This window comes from Harpia harpyja, chromosome 17, assembly GCF_026419915.1.
Source record: "Harpia harpyja isolate bHarHar1 chromosome 17, bHarHar1 primary haplotype, whole genome shotgun sequence".
Classification (NCBI taxonomy): domain Eukaryota; kingdom Metazoa; phylum Chordata; class Aves; order Accipitriformes; family Accipitridae; genus Harpia; species Harpia harpyja.
The window spans coordinates 26,230,346-26,254,218 of record NC_068956.1 but is presented as its reverse complement, the minus strand read 5'-3'; the positions used below and the strand labels follow the sequence as shown (position 1 = coordinate 26,254,218).

Genomic DNA, 23,873 nt, shown 5'->3' with positions numbered 1-23,873 from the left:
TATTATTTCAGCGAGCAGTTAAAAGTAATTTCAATGACTTGTAACGCACACAAATACACAAAAATACTTGATTTATCATGCATCAAGAAGTCTCAAGTGGTTTATATCAGTTTCTGTTTGTTGTTTTTTTCCTTTTTATCTCATGGGTGGAATTTCTGAAAGTATTCAGCTCTGCTTTCTAAATGTGTTTTCCCTGAAATCAATGAGCTGACCTGAGTGGGAATAAAGGTTGGTTTATCTTTAGTGAGACAAAGTTAAGTCATCACTAAGTGATTTTGAAATCCCATCCTTGAAATACTAGGTCTTTGACATTCAGTGGGATGAGAATCTCAGAACAGACTGACTACTGGGGACTCCCAAGCTACAGTTCAGGTAAATAACTTCTTTGGAGGAGGAACTTAAAGGTTTCTTCTTTTTTGAATTATGATAATTAAGTAGCAAAGGGTGCAACTTAAACTATAAATATTTTCCACTTAACATTTACATTTTAAACAGATATGCCTATATTTGTGAGAGGATTTGTTAGTTACAGTTTTGAGCATTATATAGTTAGCTAACCTTTCAGCAGTCCTGTTTCTAAAGAGGACTTCTTTACCGGCACACAACATGAATGTCTAGTTCTATTCCCAGCCACATTTTTATCTTGTTTTCCAACATGTAGCTATGAGCGTATAGCTAGTTCAGCTACTGCAACTTCCATTTTGCAAAGACAGAGATGTCTTGGTAATGCATGCATAATTTAGAAGTAACAGCTTCTATACTGGAATAAGTGTTAGGGGCTCTGTTCAAATCATGGTTTGTTTCCTGCTCCAGCTGGGCCCCACTTTCTCCAGGGAAAGGGTAGCTCAGTTGTTTGTGTTGCAACAGCTCAATGCAGTTTGTAACCTAGCACCTTAAAGTCACCTGGAACTGGTGCTGCTTTACTTTATTTCTGCTCTTGGAAAGTACAGTGGTGCAGCAGGTACTGCTGCCTCAGTAGTCGAGGCAGGAAACTTGGAAAGGAACAGGGTGTGCAGTGGGAGCAGGAACTGTTATGGCCATCTCCAGGAATCTTCCCTAGTTTATCACCCAGGGTCCTCTTTCTGTTTTGTGGGGGGAGGAGGAGGAAAAGGTGGAAAACAGTTCTGTAATTTGTAGAAAAAGAGCAAGAAATCTTCCTGTTTAAAAAAACAAAAAGTTTTTCTTCTGCATTATAGTGTTTCGGAGAGAAAACATTAAAGCTTTGGGGATTTTTTTTCTTTTTAAGACTTACCCAATTTCAATTATACTTACTTCCTTGCCTTCTTCAAAAACAGATACTGTAAAAGATCAGTATTTTGAGATTAAGATCAAGAATAAAAATGGAGAGTGTTTTAAGAGGAAAAGATGACAACAAATCAAAAAAATTTATGTATTACCTTTTAAAAATATTTAACTTCAGTGAACCATTAACATCAATAAGATATTTAGGGTTTTCTATGTTCAGTTCTGTAGGCAATATAGACTGTGAGAGAAACAGGTGCATCTGAAGTAGATCATCTGGTTTAAGAATGTAAGCAACTATTCCTGCCAAGCAATTGGTTAAACAAAACTATTAAAATGCAAGTGTTTTCATAGTAGCTCTCTAATTTAAGTGGAAGAAATATCACATGCTTGTAGCAAGTTGCATGTTTCTTCAGGCCTGATGAAAAATACAGGTCTGGGGTTTTTTTTGCCCTAGACAATTCAGTAATCCCTGTAATTCTTGTCACAGGTATACTGAACAATTGGGGGCAAATTTCTGCACCTCTTGAATTTGTAAAGTTATATAAAATCTGAGCAACAGTTACTAAGAGTTCTCAATAATTTAAAAAATTCACATAGCAGACAGAACATTCAATCTTAGAGAAGTGGTGTATTTTAAGAGAAAGTTCATATCGCTGTAGGTAAGTATGTGCCATTAACACTGTAAATTAGAAGCATGGTATCTGAGCAATATGTAAGCTGTGCACATACCTCTTTTTGTGCATAACACATTGGTGTTTTAATATTATGGAGTATCTTTGTTCCATTCCTCTTTGGAACACAATTAGCTTCCTCTCCCCTGTCTCAGAGAGACATATCTTACCTTGCTCTTGGGGCTTGTGATCCAAGAGTGTCTGGGAGAGGGCTTGTTGGCTGTGAGAGCTGATGTATAGCTTACCTTAGGGCTTAACAATGATAGCAGGACTGGATACCACCCACACACACTTTGCTGGTTTCGGTTCTCAGCATCATGACATTCTTTTGAGACCAGGCCCAGAAATTTGTTGTCCTGATCATCAACATCCAGCTTAAATACTCTCTTCTTGGATTCCACCATTTTAATGTTGTCATATTGAGTTGGTTGGTTATGTTTTTGAAGGAGAAGACTCTTCTGCCTTATCTGCGATACGGCTATGGGAATTTCAGGGTTTTCCAAGAGAAAATGTCTTATTCCTCACATGCTCACCAAGAAGAGGTGATGAAGCCTGTGTAGTGCCTTGAAGATTAACTTCATTATCCTAATGTGGAATGGGTAATTGTGTATGTTATGGAATACCATCTTACAGGATACAAATACTGTACTTGCTATCAAACGAGGACTGCAATGAGTACATCAGAGAGGGATAGTCAGTGACTTGAATTTCATTTTCTGCTGCACTGTGAATACAGCAGTCGTTTAGAGACCTAGCTTTGGGACTCCAGATACTTCAAAAGGACAGTGGTTCAGTTGAAGACACTCTTAAATTAAGGGGCAAAGTATTTCAGTTTGTAGATGGATGAAGTGCCCTCTGCTTTGGTTTAATTAAAGACCATGGTTGGAGACTTATCTGTTTGCTAAGTTCTACCAGTTGTTTTCATGACTGCTTCCGGAATTGATTTATTATCTAGCTCATCAATGAAGATGATCATGATTCTTTAAGCAACGTCTGTCTTGGCACAGCCTTCTGCTTCTAAACAGCAGGTGAGGGTGTTTAGAGTCTGACCTGTTTCTGCTATTGCTTTTTCTCTCCTCCGCTTTTAAAGACAGTGTCTTTCATTGCAACTTGCTGTGGACTAACTTCCTACTGGATCATTTAATCCTGGAGACATCAGTTGTATATGTTCCTGCCCTCCAACCTCGTTTATCTGACTATCCTTCACACAACAAAGGGTAATGAATAGAATCTTATACCTCTTAGGGGCACAACGTGGGGCCAGAGGCAAGTGCTATGTGGAGTAAATTTCCTAGCGATGTTTTATTTAGCAGAATACATATATCCAAGATTAATCTCACCTTAGTAATAAAGAAAGGAGGACCTTGGAGGATTGGAAAGAGAATCTTGTCTGAGGGATCTGGGGAAAAAAGCTTTGGAATCTCTAGGAAAAAGAACTATTTTCTTCAATTCCTCCCCCCCCCCCCCCCAAGTCTATTGAAAAAAATATCCTATTGTTAAAAAATTCTGCATGTGTCAAAATAAGCAGTGAAGTTGATTTAAAAGTAATAAATTACAGCATTGCATCCTTCAAGATGCTTTTTGTAAGTAACAAATATTTTAGATGAAGTTACTTTGTTACAGAATTTCATAGCATTGAGAAATTACAATTCCTATATGTAATAGACTACATTTACTGGCAGACCCTTAAAGTGCTCTGTTAACTATTTGTAATGAGATAATCTCTCTATATAGAGATGTCATGTTTGTTTAACAAGATTTTCTGTATAAGTATGCCCTTCCCATTTATTTATGACAGGGTGATACTATTACAAGGATTGATTCGTTGATTTTTAGTTTCAATTTTTTTGTTCTTACTGAGGTTGACCAATTAGCAAACAAAAACCCCAACTTTTAAGTACCTCAGTTTGCAACACAGATCCATCCCTAAGATTAGAACAAGTTTAAGTTATAAAAAAATAAATATTTTACCTTTTTTTTTTTTTTTAATATAAAATAACTGATATACCTGTCAGTACTTTCTATGTGCTAGCTAGGTTATGGTCAATACAGTTCTTATTCTTAATGAAGCACATACAGTTCACCTTTGATAAGCAAGCTACTATTGTAGATATTTCACTTTATCTGAAGATGTCTGGGAGCAGGGGTCTTATTTTCAGGGGAGAGGGAGATAGGGAGACAAAAACATGCATATATGCATTTATCTTGAGTCTGGTTTGGAAGCTATTGTAAACCAAGACATAAGTAAGGAGGAAAATGCATTCTTGTTTTATCAGGTGATTCTGGTGTCTCAACAGTTGTCTGGGAGATACCATTCATAGTGTCCTAAGGGGAACATACTGGTTAAAACATTTTATTTTTTTTTAGCTCTTTTCTCCTTTAAGGAATACTTGGGGAAGTAAATAAAGTTCGTTCCTTTAGAAGTAAAAAGGTTGGATTTTTTACCAGCGCAGCCTGAATTTGCAGATGCTGTTTGAAACAACGAAATAAAGTATAGATAGTGGTGGAAATACTATTGTGCAGCTGAACTAAAGGGATTTTGCTGGATAACTACTTGCCTGTTATTGTCATTGGCAAGTCAGAGATAATTTCCAAAGCTGTAGTCTGGCTGAGGAGGAGTAATTGCTTTTCTGTGTATTTTTCAAGCCAAAACACACACTTTGTTTTTACCAGTGTTTTTACTCAGATTCAAAATTATCACAGCATTGTTGCTGAAAAAAAAGTTATTTTTAAAAGAAAAAGTATTATGAATAGTGACACCTGAGTGGCACACAGAAAACTCTTGTCAGCTGAACTCCTGACAGAATCTGGCAGAAATTCAAAGTCTGGTTTGTCTCTAGTAATTCCATTAACATTTCAAAGGTTGACGATGTTCTGGGAATTACACGGGAGGAATTATTTTTTAAGTTAAAAATTAGTACTCTAAAGCCTTGCCTGTGCTAGGAATATTGCAGCTATCTTGCAATAGGTAAATGGACTATATGTGAGACCCTAAGTTCTCTATCAGACGTTTTGCTATTTTATCTGTACTGGCGTAATTAAAGTATCAGCCATCTTTTCCCATAGTGTGAACAGAGCTGTATCAGTATAAAACTGTATATATTGGTAGCTTATTTCCGCATAGAAGGAAACAACCTTGGAGGGCTGGCCCAATTCCAGAAGTTGTTTTTAATTATATTGCGGTTGCTATGCCTGTATAAACTATTTGTATTGGAGACCTTATACCAGAAGAAGGTGACTTCATTCTAGTTTATTTGCTCTTATCCATAGAGCCCCATAAAAAGTTACACCACTTCAGTTTCATAGGTTTGATTTGCCTTTGTGGGCAAACTTGCCCTTTACACAGACTTATCTCCATCTATGCTAGAGAATATAAATGATGACTGGTGTGACAATAAAAATGCATCTTCCTTTCTGAGATAAGCCTAATATTTTCAGTTAATACTAGAACAACTACAGTTTACTGTGAACGGTTAGAATATTTCCATCTGGCTGTGTGCACCAGAGCCTATAGAGCAGCTGTCCCCACCCCAAATCCTAGCTTAACTCTCTGTTGTTCAGTACGGAACACAATGTTTTATGTACTCTGATCAAACTGTTTTATAGATCAGTGTCTTGCCTCGCTTTTCTGCTGTGTAAATGATCTGTTACCTAAGAAAGAATTAAGAAAGTTGAAGTCAGAATATCAGAACTTGGATCACTTGCAAATAAGGATGATCTGCATGTGCTTGTTCTATAAAAATAATGTTGAGCAGATTCAGATAATTTCTGTTTTAAAGCTACAGGCGAGGGAGAGCTCCTGATCCCATGTTAAAAGGTGGGGAGGGGATTGTGATGGGCAAAAGACTGAAAAAACGGTACAACCCTTCTGCTCTAAGCCGGGGAGCAGTAAAAAAAGGACCTAGTCAGAGACTTAACTAGCAGGAACAGAAACAGCCAAAAGCCCAGGACCTTTGAACATTCAGAGAACATTCACTACCTTTAATTAGCTGTTCTCTGTCCTATGCTCATTGACTGTTTGTTCCACCCTCTTTCTGTCTATTCTACCTCTTTACTTCTGCTTCAATTCTGCTTAGTTCATGTGCTTCCCCCCAATCTGCCCTCCTTGCTCTGTATCTCCTTCCATTTTCTTTGCAAGCAAAAGCCACCCCAAAATAGAACTACTGTTACATTTACTACAATCACGCTGTTTGTGCTGTGTGTGAACTTTTCCCCCACGATGTCTTATCTGTTTAGAGTGTTGTTTTTTATATGATTGGGCACCTTCTACTGTTCTGTGTTTATGCACTGTCCAGCATAATGGCACTTCAATCTTCATTAGTCCTTAGAAGACCTTAAATATGATTACGAATAATATTCCTTTATCCAGCTTTTTTTATAAGAAATCACTTCTAGGCAAATGACTACCCTTAATGAGATGAGGTATATGAGACTTAAGACGGCAAGAGGAACTTTGCTCTTGCAGTTTTTCCATAGATGAACTAGTGATTTAAAAGTATAATGTTGTAACCGTGGTTATATTACAGTCCAGCATAATATGATGAACATTTCAGAACTAATTTTATATTGACTCTTGTTTGCATTGCACTTGCAGTTGTTTGCAAATTGTTGGTTTGTTTTCAATGTTTTACAGCTTTTAAATTTGCTTTCTAGAAACCATTTTGGTAGGTGCGGGTCGCTTGTCAGAAATCCGTTCCAAAGCTTGAGTACAAAGCGAGCAGGTTACTAATGACGGATGTGAATGGATATCTTAAGGATAACAATGGATATAGCATGTTCAAAAGCAGTGGCGTTCTGGTAAGAATTTGCATGTAATTTATTAAACAGTACATGATAGTTCTCAGTAAAATGTGTTTGTATCTCTCTCTGAAGATTTGTCTGATTGTTTAATGAAAATTTATTCTAAAATGTGAAAAGTAGGAGGAGTGCTCTATATCGTGCAGTATTTAAAATTCTGAAACAGTGTACAACAACTTTAGTTTACTTAGCAGTGACTTCTTGCATATAAAAACAGTTAAAGTATCTTTTTAGAAAAGTAAGTTGCTTTAGAGAAGTAGTTAGCAGCCATTTGTGGCTCACTGTTTGTGACCCTGTTTCTCTGAATATTTAGAACTGAATATTTTTGGACGGTCATTTTAAAAAACAGCTTTTTTTGCACTCAGTGTATACTCAGAGTATGTTATAACTAACCTCTGGTGGCATATTTCACCACTACACATGTAACTGTTTTAACAGGCATTGCATCCAACTTTGCAGGAGATACGGAACACTTATGTAATTACTGACAAATTAATCATAGCTGGAAACTTTTAATCCTTGTATAGGTTAAAAAAAAGAAGTATAACGGCAGCATGCTAAGTTACTATACTGGTACTAGTTTGTTGGAAGTTTCACACTGTTTAAATAATGTACACAATTAGAAAATGCAAGTAGAAACACCAGTGGAAGTTTTACTGTAACCACAGTACAGTAGAAGTGGTTCCTTTTAATTTAGTCTTTGAAATAGCTTAGGCCAACAATTTCTTAAGCAAAAATTCTTGTTTTCACCAAACCCGATTATGTTTTTATCCATGTATATACTGATTTCTTGAAATTCACAAAGAATTTGTGCCTCTGTTTTTCTTCTTGCTCTTTGAATGCCACTGATGGTTGGTATTGCAATGGAACTGTTGTGGTAACAGCTGGCAGTTCTTAAAGCTGCTTCTTAAGTGTATTTTGAGGTCCTGGGTATGTATACACTATGTAGTAAAGAGCAGGACAGAGACTAGTGTTATTCTGATGAGCTGGTTTCACAGCTGAGGTAGCTGTTCCAGCAGCATGCTACTTCCAGTGAAATTAGGGTTTTGACACACCTCAAGAACTCTTAATTTTTTCCTGCCATGCTGAAAGCCGTGGTGGCTCAGGAGCTGATTCACAAGCAGATTAGGCGTTAATCGGATGGACAATGTTGGTCAGAGGGGTGGTGGTTAGTGTCTGGTAACAGCGTTCGGTCCACTTCGCGCCCGTCAGAGGCCTTAGCCCCGTTGAGAGGCAAGGATGAGGAGCTCAGGCGCATCGTTGTGCTAACACAGATACCTCCTATGGGCACCCGATGAGAGCGGCAAAACCGTAGTGTATCTTGGGGGGAGGAGGAGTACCAGCCTACTCGCTGACAGAATCCAGTTGCACGGTACTCGGTTGCACAGTATAGACAGGCACCGTAACTTAACAGGTACCTAAGGCAGCATTAACTAGAACGGAGTATCCTCACTAACATACTGGGAGAGGAAGTATGGAGACTGCCTGGTAGATGAATTCCCGAGAGGTCTGTGGCCAGACGCCAAAGGCCTGATGTAACTGCACAAGTTAGACCTGAAGAGATTAATGTAAGCAGTCTCCTCGTTTGAAATTAGATTGGTATGGAAGTGACTAATAGTGACTTCTATTTAATATCCCTTTCTGCAACACTCGGCTTTTCATTTTTACTTTCTAGGTGGGTGGGAGATAAAATCTGGCCCTCAAAGTGCTATGCACTCATTCCAGTGCCAAAATACAGAACACAAATCAGGAACTGTAATGTAAGGGCATACTAGGTTCCTCTAGCTGCACTGGACAAGTATGTGTGCTAGATATATGAATATAAGCTTAGATATCTGCTTAGATATATTTATAAGTAGTTCTTTAAGCTGCTGTAACTCTGTAGGCTATCATAGTAACTTGGGAGGAGGAAGTTAGGCTGCTCATAACATTATTTTTCCCGGGCTAATCTTTCACTCCGGTTCATTGCATTGCAAGTGTTTGGTTATTTATTTGACCTGTTTCTATTTTAAACCAACTTTTAGGGGAAAAAAAAAAAAAAGGGAGGGGTGAGCTCCTCTTAGTTTTAAAACCCCTCAAATTCTGAAGGACAATATCAATCAAGAAAAACCCAGTTCGCAGTTTCCATGTCATAGAGGTATCTTGTCTGTAGTTGCAGTAGTTATAAAAATCAGGGCTGGAGTGTCTTTTTCTGTTGATCTTTTCTAAGGTGACTGTACTGACTGGTATTGTTTCAAATAAAAACAGTTAAAACAAGTGATTGACTTGTAAAAGAGTTGACTGTCATTTAATGTTTAATTCCTCTTTTTGCTAAATAATTTTTGTGATATTAACTTTATTTGTGACGCTTTAGTAGGTGGAAGCCTGAGGGGGAAAATGTTATCGTTCTTTCACAATTCATTAGTTTGTGGATGTTTCTGTTACGTTGTTTCCACACTGAATGACTCATAAGTTAAATGAACATGCCAGCCTAAAGGCATGCCCTCAATATTGCAGCCCACAGTGAAACTTGATGCCATTACATATAAAAATGTGGAAGAAGCTCGTGCCCATTTGAATCCTTGAGAAGTTTTGTGCACATTGGACATGTGTACTATCAATTAGTTACTCAATGTACTTTCTTTCAAAAAGCTGTGTTTTACCATGTCTGATTGCTCTTTTTCACAATGTTGGTTTGCTGAGTTTGTAGGCTACATCTGTCTTGTGAGCATAAGTTGGAACTGAGAAACAGTGATTTTTATTTTTTTTTAATTTTTTTTTTTTTTTTTTTTTTACAAAGTGGCACAGTTTCAGTATATTCATTTCTGGACTATTTGATGAGAGACTATAGAAGTATCTGCTTTGCATTGCCACCTGTGTAGGTTTTTTTAATGATTTAAACAGATTCAGAAATGCTTTTATTTGGGAAGTTGATAGCACAGATCTAGTACTTTCCATATTGTGAAAACACTAATTAGAGTGAACCAGTTGGCCTCTGGTTATCTTAGCTCTCCTTGAATTTTGGCTTTCTTACCAATTTAATTTTTCCTTGTTTAATAAAACTGTGAAAGACAAAACAGATTTACCTATTGACGACACGTCACACAAATTATCACTTACATTACAGAAGCTTCATACTGGAATGCTGCAAGAAGCAGGTCTAAAACTGGCCCAGGGTTCCAGCCCTACTTTTCTTTAGTATCTGTAATACGGAGACAGATGTGCACTCACAGCAGCAAGATGAGAGGGAGGGTTTTGAAAAGTATGTGAAGTAAAATTTTTCAGGTACTGCTTTGAATCTTTAGGATGTCTGGGTTTTTTTGATGTGCTATATAGTAGTATTAACTCTAAGCCTGCACTGATTTGTATATTGAAAATACGTATATGGCTCCAGAATTTTTGTTCTCTGGATGAGAGACCTGTAGTTTTGGCAGGAGTAAGACAGATTGCTGTGATAGAATAGATACAACATATCATGAGTCAGGTACTTTTGGCTTTTAAATAGCGGTCCTGTTCTACCGTCCATAACATGTAGTGGAGGAGTTTATGCCAGAGCGAACAGATGCATTTATATTAAAGAGTGGTCTTCCCATAAATTTTTCACTTAACACCACTCATGGCTGTACATTGTGTGCGTGAGTTTTTCTGTCTCTGTTGCTCTTCATTTGCAGGAGGAGGTTGTCGATGCTCACCTAACTCTACTTCCACTGATGTAGAGCTTGTCTGTCCATCCCTTGTCTGGTTTGGGCTGCAAGACTGTAGACACGTTAATGAAAACTATGTGCATCTATTAACAAAATTGATCACAATTTCCATAGGCAACACTGGAAGGCAATAAAAGTAGTCATTTCAATCCTGTTTCTAATTCTCGCACCCCAGACCAAGTCATCTCGGGCCGCTTAAGGATTGTGACCCTCACTAAAAGAGTATACAAGGTATAAAGATATAACAATAGTACTGTTTCATCGTCAAGTGGTGTTGAAGCGTAGGCAAGGAGAGGCAGGAGGTAGCAAAGCAAAAATATGCCCGAAATGACCGCTCTGGCCGGGCTGATGTGTTTGGGAGAACGGGGTGTAGATGCAGAGGGCTGTATCTCTGCCTTCTGTACAGCTGCGTTCGCTTTTAACGAACCCAAGCAGCAACAGCAAGCCAGAAAGGGGGCATGCTGGTGTAATTCCACGTCTACAGGTGTAAGAGCTGCCTCACCAGACTCTTCTTCCTGCCGTTTTCTCTGTTCTGAGTCTTTGGCTTGTCAAGATCCTTCCTTCGTTTGCCGGGAGAGATCCTGGAATCTTACTGGCGTACAGCATGTACAGTTTTAGTCCTGCTCTCGCTTTCCCGCCTGTTCCGGAGTGGTTTTTCCTTTCCTGCGCTGCGCGACGAAGATGCGCGACGAAGATGTGCAGCTCGATGGTTAAGCGTAGGGGCTGAGTTTTGAGGATCTAATGCGGGTTTCGTAGGAGCACGGGCAGGTTTGATGTCAGGTGCTGAAGGCGCTGACCTCGTCCCTTTCCCGGTGAATCCTTTAGTCCTCTTCTCCCCGGGTGGCGGTGTCAGCCGTGGCTGCGCACAGCTCCGCCGGTCACCCAGCGCTTTCGGGGGGGGGGGGGGGGGGGGGGTTGTTTCACGTCGAGGACGTTCGACCGGCCTTCGGTTCTTCTCCCCGGGATCGACAGCCGAGTCCAGCGTTGCCGCGGGCCAGCTGGCAGCGCCATCAGACAAAAAACCTCTCTCCGCCAGGGCGAGCCGGGGCACGGCCCCGGTGACTCCGGCCGGCGGCCGCCTGCAGGGCTGGGCCGGGCCGGGCGGCATTAGGACCCCGGGCGGCTCCTTCCCTTTTCCCGCCCGCCCGCGGGGGAGCCGCGGCCGCAGCTGGCGGGGCGGCGGCGGCAGCGCGCGGACCTTCGCCCGCCGCGCCAGCTGCTGCCCGCGGGGCGGGCGGCGCGCCCCGCTCCCCCATTGGCTGCCGGCAGCGCCGCGCGCCGCGCTCTGCCCGCCCCCGGGGCCCCGCCCATGGCCGCCCTCTCCCTCCCGCCTCCCTGCGGGGCCGGCGCGACCTTCGCGGCCGCGACGAGTGCGAGTCCTCCGCGGGCTCCTCCGTCTCCTCGCTTCCCTCTGCCGCCGCCCTCCTGCCCGCCCGGGCGCAGGCTTGCGTCTGGGTGTCCTTGCGTGACCGTCCCGTGGCTGCTCATGGGGCCGCGCCGTGGGGTTGTGTGGTGCGGGGAGCGTGCCGTCGTGGGTGATTCTGGGCCGTGCGCTGGAGCGGAGACAGTGCTCCTGCCTGGAGCTTTTGCCTGCCTTGGGGAAAGAGGCGTGAATAATTACGGGTGAAAGCATTTAACAATAGCAAGAAACGTTTTGTTCATTTCAGGAAAATGATCTGCACGACGTACGAGACCACACGATAAGTACAATCCGGAAGTTTGCCACGCGAGTTGAAGTAATTTTATTGCTTTGTGTCGCTTTTCTTTTGTGCATATATAGCACAAACTTAGGTCTCCCTTTGATGGATATACAGCGGATTGTGGAAAACGGTCATCTTCGAAAATACGCTTTGGCTAATACTAAAATACCTTCCGTTTAACGCCTGCGTGATATTCACGCTGCAAGACAGGTGTTCTCCTCTTACGGCAACCGCTGCGTATCCTGCTGAACTTCTGGCAGTTTAATATTTAAAGCAAGACGTTAAGAATAAAAAGGTTCTGATCATTAAATGAGAATTAAAGTAGGGCAGAAGCTGATACATTATCTGACACTTGGCTTCTATAGCGCTTGCCACAAAGTAATGGCTCTCCTAAACTGTACATTAATCATCAACAAGAAGTTCAGAAATGCCTGTTTCAGTCCAAAAACTTTTATTACCAAATAAATAGCTTTCATACTATTGGAATGAGCAAAGAAATGTCTTTAACGAGAAAGTCCATCGCATCTAGATGAAGTTAGTTTACACCTTCTCCCCCATGAGTTTAGTTTATTGCAATTGCCCACCCTCTACTTAAAAGGAAAAAAGCGCGTGGGGCAACTTTGCAGGTAAATGTACAGCAAAGTATATTTCAAGTTATGTATATTCAGTACATATTTTCAAGCATATAATAGCTTTAGGAAAGCAAAACGTCCCTTTTATAAAGTGATCAATATTTGTCAATGGGGTGTGTTATAAAAAAGATCACAGGCAAAAGCTATACAACTAAAAGGTGTATCTAGCAAGTGACAGTTCTTTTACTGACAAATTCACAGCCTGTGTCATCTGCAAAACACAGTAAGTTAAACAAGGGGAATAAATTTTATGTTCCGATTGCCTGGTGGTGAATGGTCTTCTGCTTTCAGAACATAGATGAAAGGTATGTTGCCTTTTGGGTTCAGAAATTGTATACTGCCTTTCTGCAACCTGTTGACTTGCTTTTATGCCAGTCAGCTTTTCTGTCGTTGCAGACAGTAAGGTCTTCTCAGACCCACAGCTGTACATCCACTGAAATTCCCTTCTCTAACAGAACCAGTACCCGTGCCTACATTCAAGTGTCACTGCACAAAGTTTATGTAGCTCTTTAAATTTCCCAGTTTCCCTCGTTCTGGTACCAGCTGCATTCTCGCTATCCAAGAAAGAGTTCCCAGGCGATCTTTCTGGTTCTTTGTGCTGTCTGTATTATTGACCTTTTGAGTCTTCATTTGTACCCTCTATTGTACTGCGTGATGCTTCAGCCATTTATTTCTGCCACGTTTACCTGACCCAGCCACTGACTAAACCGTGAAGCCCCATCCTTGCGCTGGGAATACTGGCAGCCTCTCCTTCCTGTTCCCCCACTATCCCCCACTCCCAGACAATATTATATTCTCTTTACCTTCCCAGACACAGTGGAAGGAACTCGGACCAAATACATGAAGCCCCAACATTATGCTATCTTTTATTTTTTTTTTCCTTGCCTATCTTCATAAAATTAAGACTCTTTGCTCTTTGAGAAAGAATTATAATTTTCTCTGTCTTTGTAATGACTAATACAATGGTGTAATGTGTTTTCTAGTATGTGCTGTGACAATATGCATTTGAAACTAAAGCAGGATGATCTAACCAAGCAGTATAGTGATGGCATACTAAGAAATCAGTGCTTAAGCTATTTCTAGCTCCCTTGTTTGTGGGTGATCAGTAAGTAGTCACTTTTTGGGTGCTTTTTAGCAAGATCTATGATGAGAATCCTTGTTAAAACCACTTAAAAAAATCGGTAAGGGGAAAAATGTTCAATTTCAGGTCTTTGAAAAATAGACAAACTTCTAAGAAACTGGCTGTGACTGGAAATCAGAAAAAATACATTTTATGTAGAGCCTGCGGTGATGGAGAAAATGAGTTTATAATCATGCTGATTTTCATTTTTCATGTATTTGCCTTTATTGGTTACATAAGAGCTTAATGTGTCCAAGCTTTAGTTGTTTCAAAATCTTCTATGACTATACTGTTGTTAATGAGCTATTAATAGCATTTAATGCAAACCATGGGAAAAGTTACTGTGAGATTGTGAATAGAGGTTCAATAATGAAATCAAATTGCTATTCCTTTTTTTTAATTCATATGTTTACATAGGAGTTATCATACTGTCTTAAACCATCACACAATTTCCTGTTTCACTAGTAAATATATCCCAGTGCTTCAGCTGATGTTAACTCCAAATAAGTTTCTTCCTGATTTCTTTATGTAGTAACTGGTTTGATCTATACTATTGTTGATAGGGACACTGTATTTACATTAATAACTGAATTTCCTTGATAATCAATATGAATAAATTACATACGATGTGAAAAACATTTCTTTTGATAAGTCTTGAGTTTTCCACACTTTGGACGTTTCTCCATATTTTTTTTGTTGTGTTTTAAGATAGCAAGAATAGAAATGTCTGATCTGGCCTCTCTAGAGCGATTATTATTTTGTATGTCCACTCATAATACTCTTGATTTTAAACTTCCTAATTTCTCTTCATAGGTTATTTTCAGTGGTTTTCATTGTTCAGATTTGAACCCTTTCCAGTTCTTTGGTATCCTTTTGGAGAAGGGGTGACCTGTACCTTGTGGGTTTTTTTTCTGGTAAGGTCACATCAGTGATTTTTATAATCCTATTACACTGGCTTTCTTCTAATTCTCTTCCATTGTTTCAACAGCCTGTTTTATTATTTTTATTTTGATTGTAGTGGCGTATTGAGCAGAGATTGTCACTAAATTGCTGAAGTGGTGCCCTGGTTCCTTCCTGAGGCCAAAGCATCTGGTGTTCTTTCCCATTACGACATAACAGATCTACTGGATGACTTCCATTAAAGAGAGGCAGTCCTACCACCTCCCTTGCACCTGACGCTGGTGTTCATATGCCCCAGTGATCCAGTGCACGGAACTACACCGTTTAAAAAAACAATCCTAGTTTTACCAATAAAGGGTTGATTTTGCCTCTTGGTTTGCTCCCTGAGCAGTGATGGCTGCTGCTGTTGTTGCAAGGAGAAGAGAGGAGCACATGGCAAAGGAAGGAGGAGGTAGAAGTATGGAATGTGTCCTTTCTGCAGAGATCTGCATCAGATCCGCTTAACTAGCGTAAAACTATGCAGAGTTGTAACAGAAGTATTAAGATTGGTATAAATGCAGGATGGATGGAAATGTATATGTAAGCGTAAGGTGAAAGAGCGAAACAAAGGGTTAAAGAAATGGCCTGTACTGATAACGAAGGACACCGTTTCCAGGACACCATTCCCAGCAGTATCTGTGTGCCACAGCACGGATGACTTGCAGCGGAAGACCTTGCATCCTAACAGCAGGCGGATGGCAGCAAGGTTGTAGTATATCACATACACCGTTCTTTTTCCTGTTAGCCAAACACGAGAAGAGACTGCAGGCAGACATTTCGGACCTGTATTCCAAACAAGGAAAAACAGACGATGGGCAGCAATATGGCCCAAGATTTATGGAAGGTGAGGTAAGCAAGATCCGGAGGCAAAGGACTGTCTTGTCATAGCTGATGATTCCTGAAGGATATCCTAATGGATCTGCTCAGAAAAATAGTTTTTTATTGCTAATTAAGAACAACTCCTGAAACGGAGCGAGGACTTGACAGCTGATGGCTCTTGTCCTCTGTTTTGCACATAAGTTATCCTGGCCAGACCATTTGGACAGATAAGTCTTGGTGCTTGTGATTAAGTGAGCATTAGAGTGTGAGTGAGTTAAATCTGTGGGAGAATAAATGTCAGTGGGTAACATCAACTTATCTGGAGGTTTTGTAGGTAACTGTTACCTTCCCCTTGCCTAACACATTGAGTTTTATCACTCTAAGTTCCCTACAGTTGCGCCTCTAATTTGAAACCTCATAAAACACAGACTGTATTCTCTTGCGTTTATTTTAGTATGTGTTTGTTATCTATCATCATTTAAAATTGATTTGGCATTTTTGGGGTCTGCTTACTCAGTTTGGTTAGATTAACAGTTCTGCATGATTCCGAGTAACCTAAATAACTGCAGATTTTATGCCATGGTACTCACCCCAGTTTCTGGATGATTAACAGCTGTACCATAACACAGGACCAAATCCATTCTTTTGAGACACTTTGCAGTTAACTCTTTGCCATTAATTAAATTTATTATAATGAAATCGATCATTTAATCCACTATTTTGCATTATTTATTCTCATCAGGTTTTGATCTATGACTGTCTGTGTCTTAGGGGGTTTTTTTGTTTGCTTCAGGAGGAATTCTTCTCTTACGTCAGGCTTTGAAAGAACTTCTTTTCTGTTACCTGGATGAATAGATCTGGAGCAAGAACTAGATCATCATCAGTAGTAGTTGTTCTTTCTGTTTTGTACATAATGCCTGACATGACTTTTGCTTATCGTTTGTACTAGGATTAGATTTCCAAATTTGTGTGAGACTCCTATTTGATTCAGGTAAATTCTTGAAGTTCATTGTTTCTTCATAATGTTTTATTATCTTTTTCCCCAGCAATAAGCATGTTTTTGGAGACTCAGAGATTTTCTTAGCATGTAAGATACATCTAGGGGTTTTACTTCCTTATTTGGGGCTTTAGGGACCTTCTTCATGTTACTGAAATCTCCTTTTTAATAGGGTAAGTTTAACAGGGAGGAGCGTGCGTTGTGGGGCATGAACTTTTCACCTATACGAAGGGGCTCCTCATATTTCTTCCTTTTATCTTACCAGTCCTACATTTTACCATTTTCTCATTGATTGGTTCAGAAAATAGCTTATGACATCTGTCACACACATGACAAGGGTTTCCATGGTTTGTTTCCCCCATCCTGCTTCCCCTGCCAAAAATTCTGTATGCATCCTAGATCCACATATACCTTCCCATCGCTCTTATTCCCTTCTCTTTCACTGTGTTGAATTGTCTTGAGGATTTGCCCATCATTCACACCGGGGAGAAAACCAACTGGTGCCAGCCATGAACACATTCCCACTCTTTGTTATAGGATTAAGGAATTTAGAAAATAACAAAGTTAAACTTGATGCATAGCTGTGCACCTTCTACCTGGCATGCATGCATAATTCTATGATAATTACATGATCAGGTACTGTTTAATAAAATACTGTATAGCATTGTAAGACTGTTTTTGTATTATTGTAAAATAGTGTTATTTGGGCATTGAAGTTCCTGTGGTGCTATGCACCACACAAACATGGGCTGAAAAGATTATCTGCAATCCTAAATGTTTGCAGTGTAACTATAATACAGTTGAAAAGAGAAATTATACACAGATGAGAAGGGAAATATTAGGAGTTGAGGGGGAACATTCATACTTCATGCATCCAACTTGTGTACCTAAATCAAAAGACTTATCTCCCTCGGCCATTTCCACAGCTTATCCAGAGACTCCTTCGGAGGACAGTTTGGAATATTTTAGGAGTTCTGTCATCAAAACCGCTCTCAACAGGAGCCTCTCTCCATTTACTGTATAGGAGGATCTCTCTTCTACATCCTACACTTGCCTACTTTAGATACTTAAAAATAGGTGGTGTGTATATACCTTCTTATTGCACATTTTGCTCATAGGGGCATCTTAGTAAACTGCATTTCAGAGAAAGCTTTGAAGAACAGGAATGAAGTATGTTTTCAAATATTTAAGGGAGTTTCCCTAAAGTGTAAGGTATAAAACAGGAAAAGGTGGAAGAGGTTTGTTTGAAAATATAACATGTGGGTGGGAGAGGAGCTGGAAGCTGGACTCCTGACACTGAATGACAGGTGGGAGATAGGAAGGGAAGAGATTCAAGAAGCATCTCCAAATTTTTTTAATTTTTGTTTTTCAGTAAGATGTGGGAGGTTTTGAAAATGTTTTAGCCAAACACAAAATAATAAACAAATCCGACAGTATGATCTAACGGTCTTTTCAGCTCTATGTTTCATGAAAATTGGCCTAGCTTCAACTGTGAGCAAACCACAGCTGGCTTCCTGGGATGATTAAGGAACAATAGGTACGGTGGTGATAAGCGAGGAAGGACCTTGAAAGTGAAGACAAGTAACAGATATTACAGGAGAAGTCAGGGAGAGCTGTGGAGACAGTGATGTGTTCTCCAAGCGATCGACTAGGAAAAGGGTCTCTGCAGCAGTTTTCTGAATGAATGCGAGTGAGATTAGGCTGCATTTCTCAAAAGCAGAGAGAAAAATGTTGCTGAATCAAAACGCGGCGATGGTGATGATAACCTGATTGAATGCTTCAGCTGATTGGAAGAATTAAGAAGAATACCATCTTGGAAACGTTGCACTGAAAGTATCTGCAAATTATGAATATGAACCTTGGGATTTGAAGTAAATTCAGGATCTGAGGTGATGCTAGAGTTGTGTGTCTGAGCAATAGGCATGGTGATGGTGTAGCTGTGTGGCTTTGTGTGTGTCACCAGCAATTAAGTAATTCATATGAAAACCTTCAAGATCTGTCCTCAAATATAATTGTATTGTTTATTATTTGGAGTTCCTCACTCCTATGATTGCCTGCCATGTAGTATTGCTTAGAATATTTCCCCACCTGCCACCAAGGACTGGACATTAATCGTTGAGTTTGATTTGTAATGTCGCAGTGGGCTGGCTCGCATGAAAAGGTGTGTTTTGTGTTTGCTGGGAAGTCACTGATCTTTTTATTTGGTTTATAATAATAATGAACACCGGGTACAGTAACTTTTTTTACAATTTTTTACAATTAAATTATGGACCCAAGTCTTCTAATAACTATACTCCGTAGTACTTCAGTAATGTAATTAATTGGTTCAATTCCTTATTCTGATCCTGCCTGATGATGTAAGAATTCTCCCCAGGAGGAGGAAGCTTTCAGTTTGCTTGAGGCTTTTATAGCCAGGTCCCATACCAGCCGCAGTCATCCTTTCCTTCCATCTTCAGCATGTCCCAGAACTCACAGGTTGAGAAGGGGGACTGGAGAAAGGGCAGAGGAAATAACATCTGCTCTTGGCGAATTTTCCACTGGCGTATAGTTTTATGGGTATGGTAGCAAACCGGTGTGAATTAGAATTGTTTCTAGGCTTTTCTCACTTAAACCAGAGATGAGGCAACTTTAGTATCAGGGAGGCATAACCTGAACTAAAAAAAAACCCAAACAGCTTTTTATTTTCTTTCTTGTCATTTTTACAGTAGATACATTTCCACCAGGTGTGGAAATATAAACCGTTAATGCATTTTTCCAAGAGGAAGAAGAAAGATTGTTTTAGGTGTCTAGCAGTTAGGTGTCCAGATTAAAATATTAAGGTACGTACTATGCTCAGGGAAGAGGAATTTTAAGATTGCCTTTCTTCAGAAATGTAACTCTTTGGAAAGGAATTTTGTATTTATAGCCCTTCAGTAGTTTCGGGTTATTCAGAGAAAGAGCAGCGATGGCCAGGTGAGGCAGTAAATGACCTTTTGCTTGCTAAAAATTTGTGAATTCGTGAGCAAACGCGCTTCACGGCATCTGCGGGCAAGAAGCGGAGTACGTCTGCGGGATGGCGGCGGCTGGATGCTGGCAGCCGGTGGGGAGAGACGCGGCGGGAGGTCGGGCACCCCTCCGCTGCCGGCTGGGACCCCCGCCTGCAGGCAGCGAGGCCGGGCACTGCTGGGGTGCGCTTTCTGAGCGACAGACGGGCTTTAGTCTGTAACTCTCTTGAGATAAAATTAACCAAATTAGGATACTAAGCGTGGTGTTACGGGTTCTTTAAGAGGTACCAGTTTCTGACGTGCGTGTGGTACGCGAGTGGGAATTCAACATTGAAATGGAAATAAAGATTTTTATATCTATCCTGAGCTAACACCAACACTAAGAAGACAAAACCATTACCTTCACCCACAGATTTCGGAAATCACGTCTGTCTTGCGTATCTATGAGTCTCCTCGTATATAAGTAGTCTAATTAAAGTCCGTGTCACATCTTGGCGAAAAGGGCGTCTAAATGTCCACGTGCATAGTGAATAGAAAACTGTATACGGTATTTTTTTTCTGCCTAGAAATAATAACAATTTGAGTCCTTACCTCTCCATCGGTGTTATAGACAAATCAACATCTCTTTCAATGAATTTCAGATGTTCGTGTCCTCACTTATCTTGGAATAATTTTTAAACTTATTATTTCTTATAAAGGATCTTGCTGTGTCTTAAGCCATCAAGTAAGAGAAGTAAAAGTAATCAGAGAGAGTTGATTCTCCCGAACAATTTTTTTTAAATTACTTTATTTGACAGTGTGTTTATATTAGTTTGTCTGGTTACATGCTGATCTCTGAAGGCATAACTACTACAGTAAAGGGAAGAACTGTATCATACTCCCGGACAACCTCACGCTGCCTTTGGTCTGGCTGTCTCGAAGTGGTAGTACTGGTGAAGTTGCAAGGGGCACTGATGGAAAAGGAAGGTGCGAGGTGCAGCAGAAGGCACGGACCCCTTTCTGGGGTGGAGTGCTGCTGCCCAACTTCGGGTGACACGATACTCCATGGTGTAGCCTGTGGCTCTGTGTGCTTGTTCCGCCATAAACCCGATATCCCTGTAGTGTCTTCACCGCTGCTGTCGCACATTCCTGTTGTATTAAAGCCTGCATTTCGGTAGGCAAACCTCCGTACAAAGTAGACATTTTTTTGAGACAGTACGTTTTCTCATTGGCAATTGTGTGTGATACTAGGTGTATGCTACTGTGAGCTTTTATTAGTACGTTAGGGAGAAACATCGGCATAAAAAGTGGCTTCATCTAACACGCTGCCAAGCTAGAACTTCTCACAGCCTTCAGATAGGCATAACAGTGAATGTTTTTATAGAAATGACATTACTTTCCGTCGGTTTTACAGCGTTTTAAAATATGGTAAAATTATCTTATTTTAGGTTTTGCTACCATGTTACTAAGAGGCTAAAAATCTACATGTCTAGAAATGAAGAGCTGATGAAGATAAAAATATCACCTTTATTGATTTTAGACCACTCTCTTTTATTTAAAATAATAAAACAAATTATATATAAATATGAAAAAGCAGCAGCACGCAGGAGGTGAGCAAATGCACTGCAGGTACTCGTGTTTGCCTGAAGGGGAATATGCTGTGATCAATTAATGCTGTATAAACCTCTTGATGTAAGATATCACCATAGCCTTTCCTGTAGCTGCAGTGTTTTGTGGTAAAAATGTAAACCTTGTCATGGTCTAGACACTCAGATTATTTTTCTGGGACTAGTTTGGTGTCTCTTTGCTGTGCCCTGTGTTACCTGATTTCATCCTTTTTCTGTTTACATCTTTAGACCCTAATCCTGCTACTGGATTTGTTCAAATGGACCTCGATAGCCATGGGGCCTGGCTGAGTTGATGGGACTCTGGATGACTGCAAGTTTCTACCCTGAAGATCTGATTGTAGGCCTGACCTAAATTTCTATTTTATTCCCCTGTCTATTTGCTTCTAATTCATGAAAATTATCCTACATAACGGTATTGTCTTTGAGTCTCACGCACATCTACTTTAGTAGCATTCAGATACCGCGTGCTTGGGATGTTGTCAGACATCATTAAAATATTTCTGTTGTGTCATGTGCCAAAACCTCATGATTGCCGTGATTATTGTGCTGTATTTTTACATTCAATGGCTTCCTACCTAAAATGGAGGGGATCATCACCTGTGTTTTCAGTCGTTGTGGTATTTCTCTTAACTCAGATTTTGAAGTTAGAGTAACTGTTGGAACTCTATTCAGGTCATTTTTAAAATGTTGGTAGATTTGGTTTTTATTTGTTGGACACAAAGTACATCTATTTCATTTTATTTTGCAATCTGCTATTTTCTTAGTAGCCTGCTATTACTGAAATCTTTCAATATGATGATACTCTGTGATGTAGACCAATAAAATAAGTAGGAAAAGGCATTAACTTTTACTAGCTCTCCTGTTGCTTTTCTATTTCTGTGGCTGTGGTTACATGACATGCTGTACAGCTGAGAGTGAGGATTTTTTTATTTTCGTGAACCAGAGAATATCTTTTGTTTACACTGAGTGCTCTTCCCTGTCCTATTCCATATGACCATGTTGCAGTTTCACCGAGTACTAAATAACCCTGGTAAAAGCTGGAAAGGACTTTGCAAAATCACATTAAAAATAGAGTTTGAGGGGGAAAATGGTTATGCTCCATCTCTACGCATGTTAGTATTTATATTGTATAGACTTTTTAAAGCGTGTATGTAGCAGTATAGGATAATTAACGGATTAAAAGATCCAAAACTTTGTCTGCATATGGAGAATTGGAAATAGCTTAATTTTTTTTTTCTTTGTAGGCTTATGATGATGATATCTAAGAGCTTCGCAGTATTTGATGAATTTTTGCGTATTCCCAGAACAACAGAAAAGCACCGCTGTCCTGTTTGACCAAGGAGAAAAACGAGCCACTCGTTCAGTCAGTAGCTAAGTCGATGTTATTAATTGGCTTCTCCTGCCTTTTAACCTTGTGCCTCCAGCTCCATTTCTCCCTCAAAAGCCAAAGCTTCCATTATAATCAGCTGCTTTGCATTTCTACGTAAAAGGCCCAAGGTGTTTCGGTTTGGACTTCCAGAAAAAGAGGAAGACAAGGTTGGTGGCCACCTGCCAAGGTGCTTGGTCTGACTCGCTCCTCCTTCGCAGAAGCCCATGGCGAAGGCAGAACTGAGTGTTCCTGTGTGGCGTTCAACTGCCTTAACCACATGCCCATCACTCTCTTCCTGTAGTTGTCTGTCTGGTTCTCTGCACAACTTCTAGAGCAAACACATATACCGACCTATAAATAATCTAATTCGATACACAACCCTGATTCATTTCCTGAGCAGCGTGTGTCCTGCACACACAGGGAAGCCGTGGTCCTGTGGAAAAATTCAGCAAAGTGGATGAAGCCAAATATTAAGGCTATTAAGTATTTAAACTTTGCAATGAAGTAGTATTCTTTTAATGTAGCTTATTATAGCTATGGCTTGAAGTATTTTTAACAAGGACTGAGAAAGAAATGAGTGCTTTTAGAACTGGTTGTAAGTGTTTCCCTGTCTAGCACGTGAATGCGAATATTCAGCTCGGTGAAATACAGAACGTCAGCCGGTAGGAGAAGGCTGGCCACCTCTAGGGAGGAAGGGAAGGAAGAAGCCTGGGTAGTAAACGCCATGGGTGTACCCGGTTTGCTTTCGGGTCTCAGGGACTATTTCGGGAGAGTTTACCCTAGCTTTTGTTTTCTCTTCAGCGTTCCCAGCCCAAGAAATGAGTTCCTCTGGAGTTCCTCAGTGCAGTAGGTGTTGGGGGTGTGCAGTGTGTTGCTATAGTCTGCTAATAGTGTAAATAAAGAAATAGAAATCAAAGGTGTTTTTTTCTCCTACCTATGTTTTTCTGTCAGAAAACAAGAGGAGGCACTCCTCAAGTCTCCCCATTTTCTCCCAGATGATTTTCAGGGGCGATGCTTATGATCCTTGGTCTCAAAAATAGGTAGCAAAAACTTTTATAATAGAAAATACTGCTCTCGGCTTGCCCCTTTAATCTTCTTCCCAGTCAGACTGTAGTGGCCTGTTGTGTTTGTAAGCTACCAAGGTAGACTCCAGTGCCAGAGCAGTGGTGTTGGGAATCACAAGCTCATCTCTTTATCTTGTACATTAGACTTGATTAGGATGATAGAGTTTTTACAGAGAAATCTTGTCAGACCATGGGTTAGGTTTCAGTTTTTGTTAATGTTCTACCTTATCCATGGATGACACTTGA

At 40.3% G+C, this 23,873-nt stretch overlaps 1 long non-coding RNA gene across 3 annotated transcripts; it reads left to right on the top strand.

Annotated features, from left to right (window-relative positions):
- The first annotated feature begins 24 nt into the window (after positions 1–24).
- LOC128153273 (uncharacterized) lies at positions 25–22,044 on the top strand. 3 transcript variants are annotated; one of them, XR_008238917.1, is made up of 3 exons: positions 25–372; positions 6,570–6,713; positions 21,423–22,044. It is a non-coding gene; the product is annotated as an uncharacterized LOC128153273 (long non-coding RNA). The 3 variants fall into 3 exon arrangements; XR_008238918.1 differs by lacking the exon at positions 25–372 and adding an exon at positions 385–2,944; XR_008238916.1 differs by lacking the exon at positions 25–372 and having other exon boundaries at positions 385–6,713.
- The last annotated feature ends 1,829 nt before the right edge of the window (positions 22,045–23,873 follow it).